We start from the raw sequence: 11,457 nt of genomic DNA, 5'->3' as shown, positions 1-11,457 counted from the left end.
TTGTTTCTGTTCCTTGAATATGCCTGGAAAAATAAGTCTATGAGGTCAACTCTATAGTTGTGACCTTCCTTTTCTTGGGGGCAGGTTCTCTGGGTTTTATAAAAACTGTCCAGGATTCATGAAATCCATGTAGTTTAACCCTAGGATTATCCTTGATTTGAATTTCATATTGCAAGATTTCTTACTAATGGGGTGGTCACATCACATCTCTAAAATCATGACCTAAACCATCTGCAAAGTAAAGGGTCATAGGAAATTTCATTTTGATTACAGAAAGTGTTTCCTTAAGGCAGAAAGAATGGATCTGGAGAGGGAATGAAGCCTAAACAAACTTGCCAATACTGATCAGAGTGAGGATTAGGATCTAAGCACTTCAAGTCCCTCCCATTACCTTTATTACCATTACCTTTATCCTCCTTCATCCCCTCCCCACACACTCATTCCTACTGTTAGGGTAGACATAAGATAGAAAATATGGACCTGAGAAATTATTTTCCAGGTTCCGCAGCTAACTGCTAATGAGCGAGAAGAAAAGACATGAGGTTACATGTGGGCTAGTCCTCCACGTAAATTTTAAGCCAATTTTAGGACTCTTACCAAAGACGCCTCCTTGTACTTGCCTACTCCCATAATAAATGAGTTCCAGAATGACTGGCAACATGCTCCTGGAAGGCAACCAGGAAAGATGGGGACCTCTTGGGATATTAGGTAAATCACGGCAATGAAAGAGTGTTAGGAACTTTTGAAGCAAAATCTGTATGAATCTCATTTTCCAAGTGAGGCTTTTTATAGATGGCACAAAGATGCCATCATGGTGGGTACAGTCTGGGGAGACTAAGGCTTCAGCTGCCTTTTATCTCCTTGACCTGCAGAGAAACTTATGTTCACCTTTTTCTGTCTCCCTTTGAAGCACAGAGAGCCATTTGTCATGGAGTCTGCAATTATACTCTGCAAAAATTGACAAATTTAAACGATAGATTATTAACCCCAATATCCACTATGGAACGATTAGTGCATCTCCACAATTTCAAGATTTTATCTGGTTTACACGTCTGAAAAATTTATATTAACCTTTGTAAGTCAGGATTTTCTGAGGTGTAGCAGACTACACTTGAGAGGTGGAGGGTGAGAGCTAATAGACACGACTCCATGCATTCTGTCCTCCTGGAACCAGCTAGCTCTCTCCACTCTTCAGGATGTACCACATGGCTGTTTCCTACCTATAAGGTCTTTGCAGGATATATCCAGTATAAGCCTTTGCCACTCTGGTATCTAAGACCATTCACAAATACAAATGTCCTGATAGGGCAGTCAGTGAGAAATATCTTGACAGATTAGGAAGTGAGGGGATAGAAGGTACTATAGTTTTCTCTTTTATGACTGGTCTGGTAGGAGCACAGAGGATGCCCAGATCAGGATGTCATTGAGATAGGCATAGAGGTATATCACTTCCAGATAAAAACTGGCCCCTGGAACAACCAGGATCTTCATGAAGACCTAGGTATGAATGAGGCACCAAAGACAAGAGAGTGCTGATCACTGACGGCAAATCAGAGAAATTGACAGTACCATGGGTGTGGGGATATACAGGCAGGTGTTCCACAGAACAATCTAGCAAAGGAAATTGGCCAGCATGAAGAAATGAATAAACTCTGAAACTTACATTAACAGAGGCAGATGCTCAGGATATGGAGGTCGAGGATGGGCCAGAAGACATTCCCACCATGAATAACGAGTTAATGGGAGTAAAGTCCCACTTCTCTAGCTTACGGTTGGGAGACCAGGCAAATGACTCTTTCCAGAGGATCCTGAATTTTAGAGTGCAAGGCACAGGCACTCGTGTAAGCCTGAGAGAGATAAAAGGCTCAAAGGGAAAAGAAGCTCTTTGTTTCCTCTATAGATGGGAAGAGCTAGCTCTGTCAAGATTAATTTACATACTATAATTCAATCCAGTGCTGATCTGTACAGTGCACTATGCTTTATTGTTTTGGAGTTTGTTTGTGATCTTGTTTTGGAAATATTAAATAGTGCATGTAAATATAGTTATGTATGGATGAGAGACTGTGAAAGATATAATCTGGGGAAAGCGTGTCATCCTGACAAAACAGGTTGTGAACACTGGGTAGTGAGCCCAAATTCAACTAATAAACCAGAAATTCTGCCACAGCGATCAAACATTCTGTACAGACTTTGCCTTGTTTTGGGTTTCCTATCCAAATATTCTGGACCCTATGCGGAGATGACTTTGTTGAATCAGAACTGTGCAGCAGCTGAGCTAGGTGAGCTGACTTTGATCTGTGGCTGCCTGGTTCTGGTGCAGTGGGGCAAGACCTGTTAGCGAGGACACTGCTGGACTGCAGCAGACAGGTTAAGGGAAGCCTCTTCCTAGATGGATTCTAACTGGATTCATGACAGAGGTTTAGATGGGTGAGAACTAATTTGTGAACAACAGTTTTAGGCCTCAATAAGCTGGGGGCAATTAATAACTGGGACTTTGGAGTCGACCATTCCCTCCAAACACTGCTGGGATTTTGCTAACTTCATTGTATTATGTAAATAGGTATCTGTTGTGCTTTTTCAAATAAAAAGTATATGTGGTTTCCTATTCCCAAGAATTCCTCAGTGTTGTCAAGTAGGGAATAAACACCTATAAAAGTCACCAGGGTATATATATTTTGAGATCCTAAACCCGGAGGGTGGATAAGATTTAAACAGTGGCTCATTTATTTATTTTAAATGTGAGACCAAGACATGATCTGAATCTGGCCCATACCCTCCTCTCCCTCTACTTACTTTCAAATGAGGTCCCAAAGCAAATTCTTGCACTTCTCTTCTCTTCTAGCTCCTCCCCTAACTCTTTCTGGTGTCATAAACCAGCCTCTTGCTTTTATGGTTTGTTCTCCACCAATTTCAGGGCTGATCCAGAACCTGAAGACTGAACTACAACCATCTATCCCCCTCTGCTCTGCTAACCCATCTTAACTGCCCTACTGAGCTGAGACTAGTCCAGCATTTTTCGCCTGGGCACATCACAGGATTTGAGCTCCGTCCTCTCAGGAAACATAGGTGAGAGAAATTGTCTGAAAGGGTTCCTACATTGGTTACCTCCCACATCCCCACTCCAAGTGTAATCTTTCTGCTTGCTGTCATTAGCAGTAATAAGGGCCAGGTTCAGATGATGTCTAACACTTCCATTTAAAATAAATAAAATGAGTCCCTACTTAAAACATTTGCAGACCCAACAGCTCTCTACTAAGGCAGTCTAGCTCTGGGGGTGGCTTTACTTTTTTATTCATGTCAGGCTTAATATTGCAAAGGGGGCCCCAGCTTCAGTCTCTGCCTGTTCTGGTCCACTGTAGTGTTTGTCCACTCAAACACACCCCTTCAAGGACCTTGATACCCTTATAAGGAAATCCCTGAGTTTGGATTTTGCACCCACCTTGGTGTTCCAGTTCCTCAGGAAAGAAGGACTTGTAACGGGAGAAGCATTCCTAAGGGACCCCTTGGAAAACCAGGACCTGTAGCAGGTCAGGCTGTGATTGAAAGAGTTGTGCAGTAACAACTCAGGTTGTTTGTAGTAACTGGAGGTTGTCAAATAGTTTATGAGGAGCTGATACACCTTGCACTTCGGAGACAACAAAGATGCCAAGATCCATAATCAAAGTTATATTTGTGACTTCCTAGAATATTCTACTTGTACAACTGAACCTTTAAAATGCCTTAAGGAGCACAAAGAGTAAAGGACAGGCACGCCTTTGTACAGACTATAGAGCAAATAAATAAATAATAAAAATGGATTGCTTATTTTGAAAGAATACTGCAGTCTAACAGATGTCACTATTAGGAGGATCATCCTTATATACAGCAGCCTAAATGTATAGATTCTTAATTACAAACCATTAGCTTCAATTATTTCCCCATGTAGAATGCCAAACAAATTCCTCTCCCTTCCTTGATGTTTACATGCTTCAAATATTTGCAAATGGTTTTCATGTTACAGTCCTGTCCAAATTATACACATTTAAATTGAATCCTGCAAACACTTACGCATGTGTTTGATTTGAAGTCAACGGGATTACTCATGTGCTTAAAGTGAAGCACGTCTAAATGTTTGCAGGACTGTCACATGCTGTAATTAATCACATGTTTAAGTGTTTAAAAGTCTGGAGTTACTTCATATAAGGGTTTATCTAGATCAGAAAGTTGCACCAATTTAATTCTGTTTTTAAATTGATGTGGAATGCAAATACCTGTGTGGGCACTCTAATTTTGCTTTAAGAGTGGCTTACCAGGGTTTATCCTAAACCTGTTCCTAAGGCCTGGTCTACACTACAAGTTTACGTCGAATTTAGCAGCGTTAAATTGAATTAACCCTACACCCATCCACACAACGAAGCCATTTTTTTCGACATAAAGGGCTCTTAAAACCGATTTCTGTACTCCTCCCCAATGAGGGGATTAGCACTGAAATCAACATTGCCGTTTCAAATTAGGGTTAGTGTGGATGCAATTCGAAGGTATTGCCCTCCGGGAGCTATCCCACAGTGTACCATTGTGACCTCTCTGGACAGCACTCTGAACTCGGATGCACTGGCCAGGTGTACAGGAAAAGCCCTGGGAACTTTTAAATCTCATTTCCTGTTTGGCCAGGCGAGCTTATCAGCACAGGTGATCATGCAGTCCCAGATTCGAAAAAGAGCTCCAGCGTGGACCTAACGGGAGATACTGGATCTGATCGCAGTATGGGGAGAGGAATCCGTGCTATCAGAACTATGTTCCAAAAGACAAAATGCCAAAACATTTCAAAAAATCTCCGAGGCCATGAGGGACAGAGGCTACAGCAGGGACACAACACAGTGTCGCGTGAAACTTAAGTCGCTCAGATAAGCGTACCAGAAAACCAAAGAATCAAACGGACGCTCCAGGACAGAGCCCCAGACATGCCGCTTCTACGCTGAGCTGCATGCAATTCTGGGGGGGGGGGGGGGGGGCACCACCACTACCCCACCCCTGTCCATGGACTTCGATGATGGGGTACTCTCCGCCATGCCTGAGGATTTTGTGGATGGGGAAGATGAGGAGGAGGAGGACGAGCTTGAGGAGAGCACCCAGCACACCATTCTCCCCAACAACCAGGATCTTTTTATCACCCTGACTGAAATACCCTTCCAACCCAACCAAGCTGGAGAAAGGACCTCTGGTGAGTGTACCTTTTTAAATAATACATGTTATAAAAGCAAGCGTTTTTTAATGATTAAGTAGCCCTGAGGACTTGGGATGCATTCGTGGCCAGTACAGCTACTGGAAAAGTCTGTTAACATGTCTGAGGATGGAGCGGAAATCCTCCAGGGACATGTCTATGAAGCTCTCCTGGAGGTACTCTAAAAGCCTTTGCAGAAGGTTTCTGGGGAGAGCAGTCTTATTCCGTCCTCCATGGTAGGACACTTTACCATGCCATGCTAGTAGCAAGTAATCTGGTATCATTGCATAAAAAAGCCTGGCAGCATATAGTCCTGGTGTTTGCTGGCATTCAAGCAACATCCGTTCTTTATCTCTCTTCCCAGATACCAGCCACGCGGTGGGGGAGGGGTAAAGCAATCATCCCAGAGAATTGGATGCGGGAGGAGGGGGAGTTAGTTTGGTTTCTGCTGCTGCACATTAACAGGAAAACCACAGCACTAAATGGCCAACTCAACGTGCTTTGCTTAGTATGGGAGAGGAAGGCGCTGCTGTTATGAAGGTTGCAGAAGCCGAAAGACTATGGCTTACCATGGCCGCCTGCAAGCCGAATTCTGTTGCCCAGCACTGTGTGTGTGATCTCTAACACCAAAGCCGCAGGCACTCAATATAAGATGCAAAATGTGACCTTGTACCAAAATCACATGTGCTATGTAATGTGAATAGTGTTGTTCACCGTGAAAGCGTATAGCCATTGTTCTGTAAAATGTATCTTTTAAAATACTTCACTCCCTTTTTTTCCTCCAGCAACTGCAAATGTTTCAAACCTCCCTCCTCCGTCCCAAAGGCTATCTCAGATAAGGCGGTGAAAAAAACGCACGTGCAATGAAATGTTCTCTGAGCTCATGCAGTCGTCCGGCACTGACAGAGCTCAGCAGAATGTGTGGAGGGACACAATAGCAGAGTACAGGAAAGTTGCCGATGAATGTGAGGAGAGGTGGCGACAGGAAGATCAGAGGAGGCATGAGGCAATGCTGGGGCTACTGCAGGATCAAACGGACATGCTCCGGCGTCTGGTGGAGGTTCATGAATGGCAGCAGGATCACAGACTGCCGCTGCAGCCCCTGTTTAACCGCCCTCTCTCCTCCCCAAGTTCCATAGCCTCCTCACCCAGACGCCCAAGAACGCTGTGGGGAGGGAGAGGGGAGGCTCCAGGCATCCAACCACTCCCCCCCAGTGGACAGCCCAAACAACAGAAGGCTGTCATTCAAGAAGTTTTAAAGTGGCCTTTTCCTTCCCTCCTACCCTCCTCCCACACCCCACCCAGGCTACCTGGTCAGTTATCTTTCTATTTTTATAATCAATTAATAAAGAATACGTTTTTAAACGATAGTGACTTTATTTCCTTGGCAAGCAGGCTGTGATTGAAGGGGGGAGGGTAGGTGGCTTACAGAGAATTTAGAGGCAACCAAGGGGGCGGGTTTTCATCAAGGAGAAACAAACAGAAGTGTCATATAGTATCCTGGCTGGTTTTCAAAGCTGCTCTGATGCGCTGCGTGCCCTGCTGTACTCTTCTAACCACCCTGGTGTCTGGCTGCACGTATTCAGCGGCCAGGCGATTTGCCTCAACCTCCCACCCCGCCATAAATATCTCCCCCTTACTCTCACAGAGATTGTGGAGCACACAGCAAACAGCAATAACAATGGGAATATTGGTTTTGCTGAGGTCTGAGCGAGTCGGTAAACTGCGCCAGCGACCCTTTAAATGTCCAAATGGCACACTCTACCACCATTCTGCACTTGCTCAGCCTATAGCTGAACAGCTCCTTACTACTGTCCAGGGTGCCTGTGTACGGCTTCATGAGCCAGGGCATTAAAGGGTAGGCTAGGTCCCCAAGGATAACTATAGGCATTTCAACATCCCCAACAGTTATTTTCTGGTCTGGGAAGTAAATCGCTTCCTGCAGCCGTTTAAACAGACCAGAGTCCCTAAAGACGTGAGCGTCATGAACCTTTCCCAGCCACCCCATGTTGATGTTGGTGAAACGTCCCTTGTGATCCACCAGTGCTTGCAGCACCATTGAAAAGTACCCCTTGCGGTTTATGTACTGGATGCCCTGGTGGTCCGGTCCCAAGATAGGGATATGGGTTCTGTCTATAGCCCCACCACAGTTAGGGAATCCCATTGCAGCAAAGCCATCTAGTATGACCTGCACATTTCCCAGAGTCACTACCTTTGATAGCAGCAGGTCAATGATTGCATTGGCTACTTGCATCACAGCAACCCCCACAGTAGATTTTCCCACTCCAAATTGATTCCCGACTGACCGGTAGCTGTCTGGCATTGCAAGCTTCCCCAGGGCTATTGCCACTCGCTTCTCAACTGTGAGGGCTGCTCTCATCTTGGTAATCTTGCACTTCAGGGCAGTGGAAAGCAAGTCACAAAGTTCCATAAAAGTGCCCTTACGCATGTGAAAGTTTCGGAGCCACTGGGAATCATCCCAGACCTGCAACACTATGAGGTCCCACCACTCTGTGCTTGTTTCTCAGGCCCAGAATCGGCGTTCCATGGCATGCGCCTGCCCCAGTAACACCATGATCTCCAAATAGAAATCTGTGTTCATGTCCTCATCACCGCGCTGCCATCGCCTCCTCGCCTAATTTTTGAGGTGCTGGTTCTGCATAAACTGTACGATAATGCGCGGGGTGTTTACAATGGTCATAACTGCTGTGATGAGCTGAACGGGCTCCATGCTTGCCGTGCTATGGTGTCTGCTGGGGCAATTCAGGGAAAAGGGCGCGAAATGATTGTCTGCCGTTGCCCTGACGGAGGGAGGGGCGACTGCCAACATGGCTTACAGGTTGGCTTACAGGGAGTTAAAATCAACAAAGGGGGCGGCTTTGCATCAAGAAGAAACAGAATGGCCCCCTCAAGGATAGAACTCAAAACCCTGGGTTTAGCAGGCTGTTGATTTCACGGAGGGAGGGAGGAAGGGAGGAGAAAATGAACACAAAACAAATCTGGTCTATTTCTTGTTTTGATCCACTTCATCTATCTTTATACATCTTGCTGGCAGCAGATGGTCCAGTACGACTGCTGGCCATCATCATCTCCTGGGTGCTCGGCAGAAGACGGTGCAGTATGACTGCTGGCCATTGTCGTCTCCTGGCTGCTCATTAGAAGATGGTGCAGTAGGACTGCCGGCAGGACTGAATCTCCATGAGACGAAACTTAAAAGGGAAATGACCTGGCTGAGTCACTCCCATGTTTGCCCAGGTGCCCCTGCCTGACCTCACTGAAGTCGGCTAAGAGAGCTCCCTGGAGAACAGTGATGATGACTACCAGTCATACTGCACTGTCTGCTGCCAAAGGCAATGAGCTGCTGCTGTGTAGCAACGTAGTACCGCATCTGCCAGCACCCAGGAGACATACGGTGACGGTGAGCTGAGCTGGCTCCATGCTTGCCGTGGTATGGCATCTGCACAGGTAACCCAGGAAAAAAGGTGCAAAACGATTGTCTGCTGTTGCTTTCACAGAGGGAGGGAGGGAAGGTGGGGCCTGACAATACGTACCCATAATCACCCGCAACAATGTTTTTGCCCCATCAGGCATTGGGATTTCTACCCAGAATTCAAATGGGCGGCAGAGACTGCAGGAACTGTGGGATAGCTACCCATAGTGCAACGCTCCAAAAGTTGACGGTTGCCTCGGTACTGTGGATGCACTCCATTGACCAAATGCCGACTAAATGCACTTAGAGCATTTGTGTGGGGACACACACAATCGAGTGTATAAAAACACTTTCTACAAAACCGACTTTTATAAATTCGACCTAATTTCGTAGTGTAGACATGGCCTAATTGACTTAAGCTAAACCAAAAAATAAACACTCAAACTGAAATAAGTGTGTCCACATCAGGATTTGCACCATTTAACTAAATCCTGGATTTGTGCTGGAAATGGCCCAACTTGGTTATCATACACATTGTAAGGAGAGTGATCACTTTAGATAAGCTATTACCAGCAGGAGAGTGGGGTGGGAGGAGGTATTGTTTCATGGTCTCTGTGTATATAATGTCTTCTGCAGTTTCCACAGTATGCATCCGATGAAGTGAGCTGTAGCTCACAAAAGCTTATGCTCAAATAAATTGGTTAGTCTCTAAGTGCCACAAGTACTCCTTTTCTTTTTGCAAATACAGACTAACACGGCTGTTACTCTGAAATAAAACCAATGCAACTTTTTTGAATAGCCAAAGCCCTACATCAGTCATTCTTCCTTAAGATTCTTTGTTGTTTTTATATACATTTCTTCCAACCTTCCTACATCTTTTAGTGTTAAACTGTCTACAGATAAACATAGTATTCTAAGTGAGATCTCACCATAATGATAGAGGGTGGCTAGAAATTCTCCAATCCACTTTGTGTACATTGCCCAATATTATTTTGGACTTTTGATACCATAATAAACTGCAAAGCTCATATCTGCTTCACTGTACATTCACTCCAGTGTTTGCATCTACTATGTTTAATTTGTCCACTAATTCTGTAATTCTCTCTCTAACGCTATCAAAGTAATCTAGCACAATTTCATTTTTGTAAACCATTTACAATTCCCCAGCTTCTCAAAGAAACTATTTTCAAAACCTATTTACACCTGAACTGCAAGATTGAAGTTTTGAAATGTTATCTCTATGAGAGTCTCATAAGATGTTTTATTTGTTAATTGTAAGTAAATCAATCATTTTTGCTCATTATATGTGAAATTTCCCTCATAATTCTCCAGGTGGCGTCTCTTGGGAGATCTTGTATGCAATGTGTAATGTCTAAAATCCAAGTCTTTCCTTAAGAAAAGGAATCAGGAACAGATCTTTTCCTTGCAACACTACTCACTCCTAAAATGCATCCTTTGCAGACCCTTGGGTTATGATCCTGATTAAACTTAAAGCATAGTGGGGAAAATCCCTTTTAGTTAATCAGAAGAATAAATGAAACATAACTTCAAAACTGCCAAGCATTGAAGTTTGTTAGCTATTAAGAATTTCAATTTGTTACTTTATACTTTTAAAGCAGGTGAACTAGTAATGTATTTTAAATAAAAAATGTCTTAGTATTTAAGAAAATAAACCTCTCTTGTTGACAGATAAGGTACAGAAAAATGTAAGTGATATCTGATAAGGCTTTATTATAAAAACTTGAAGAATCCTATGGGATAAAATCACTCAATTTATGCAGAAGCTGTACCTCTGAAGAAGGGAAACTTTAAAAGAAATCTGGAAATAATTAGAAGCTATTGTAGTATTGCAAAAAGATTGGAAAAAATATTGAAATCTATATCTGCTACATATCAAAGAAGAAAATATAATGAAAAAACTAATGTAAAGCACTTTTTAAAAAAATTGCATGGTTTGAGAAATCTGCCACTCAAGGCAGCATCACAGCTGTGACATAGAGTACTAGGCAATGGGGAACAAAGACTATAATCAAGCACAGATCTTGTCAAAAATAACACATCTTCATCATTTTTATGCGAAAATATACTGCATCCAGGATGAGGATGCCTGCTTTATACAACATGCAAGTCATTACATATTACCAATTTTCCAGAAAAAATATTTTAAGTATTTGAAGAACCATTTTTGTTCTATGTAAATATAAAAAGAAAATAAACCTAAAATTAATTTAGTTTTTAGTCTAATAAAATGGGTGTTGTTATGGTTGGTTAAAAGAAAAAAAATACGGAAAGATATACCAAAAATACAGAGAAGAGAAAACAATTCTTAAAACCAAACGATGCACTATAGCTACAGAAGTTCCTTAAAGCTTAAAATGTATTTTTCACAGAGACTCAAAATTCCTTTGGGGGAATGGACTTGATTGCATATCCTTCAGAGTCTAAAAGGCTACCCATATGAAATGAATTATCCATGACATGTACCTTCAGACATTTGTAATGTGATATTTCATGTAAATTTAGACCATACCTTGGACGTGAGCCACTGGCAATGTTAAGTTTATTCAGGAGCTCAGATAAGAAAAAAAATTCTGACATCCTCGCTAATCTGTAGTCGTTAACATGGAATTTCTAACAAAGAGCATAAAAGCATCTAATTTGCTGTAGCAAATGAAAGGAAAACAAACTTTGCATTTCCCTTTCCTTTTTCAATGTCTAAAGTTACCCTGTTCTAGGCAAACAAAATCTTACTTTTCAAAGGTTTCTAGATCATCTGTCTTTTGAAAGACAAAAATACACAAGGCAAACTTCTACAAGTAATCTGGAG

At 43.0% G+C, this 11,457-nt stretch overlaps 1 protein-coding gene across 7 annotated transcripts in view; it reads right to left on the bottom strand.

Annotated features, from left to right (window-relative positions):
• Positions 1 to 11,457, bottom strand: part of NBEA (neurobeachin) — an 837,833-nt gene that overhangs the window by 381,474 nt on the left and 444,902 nt on the right. The window lies entirely within an intron of this gene.

The sequence above is a fragment of the Chelonia mydas genome, chromosome 1 (assembly GCF_015237465.2).
Source record: "Chelonia mydas isolate rCheMyd1 chromosome 1, rCheMyd1.pri.v2, whole genome shotgun sequence".
In the NCBI taxonomy this organism is placed as follows: domain Eukaryota; kingdom Metazoa; phylum Chordata; order Testudines; family Cheloniidae; genus Chelonia; species Chelonia mydas.
Note: the sequence above shows the minus strand (reverse complement) of the source record. Positions and strands in the feature narration are given on the sequence as shown.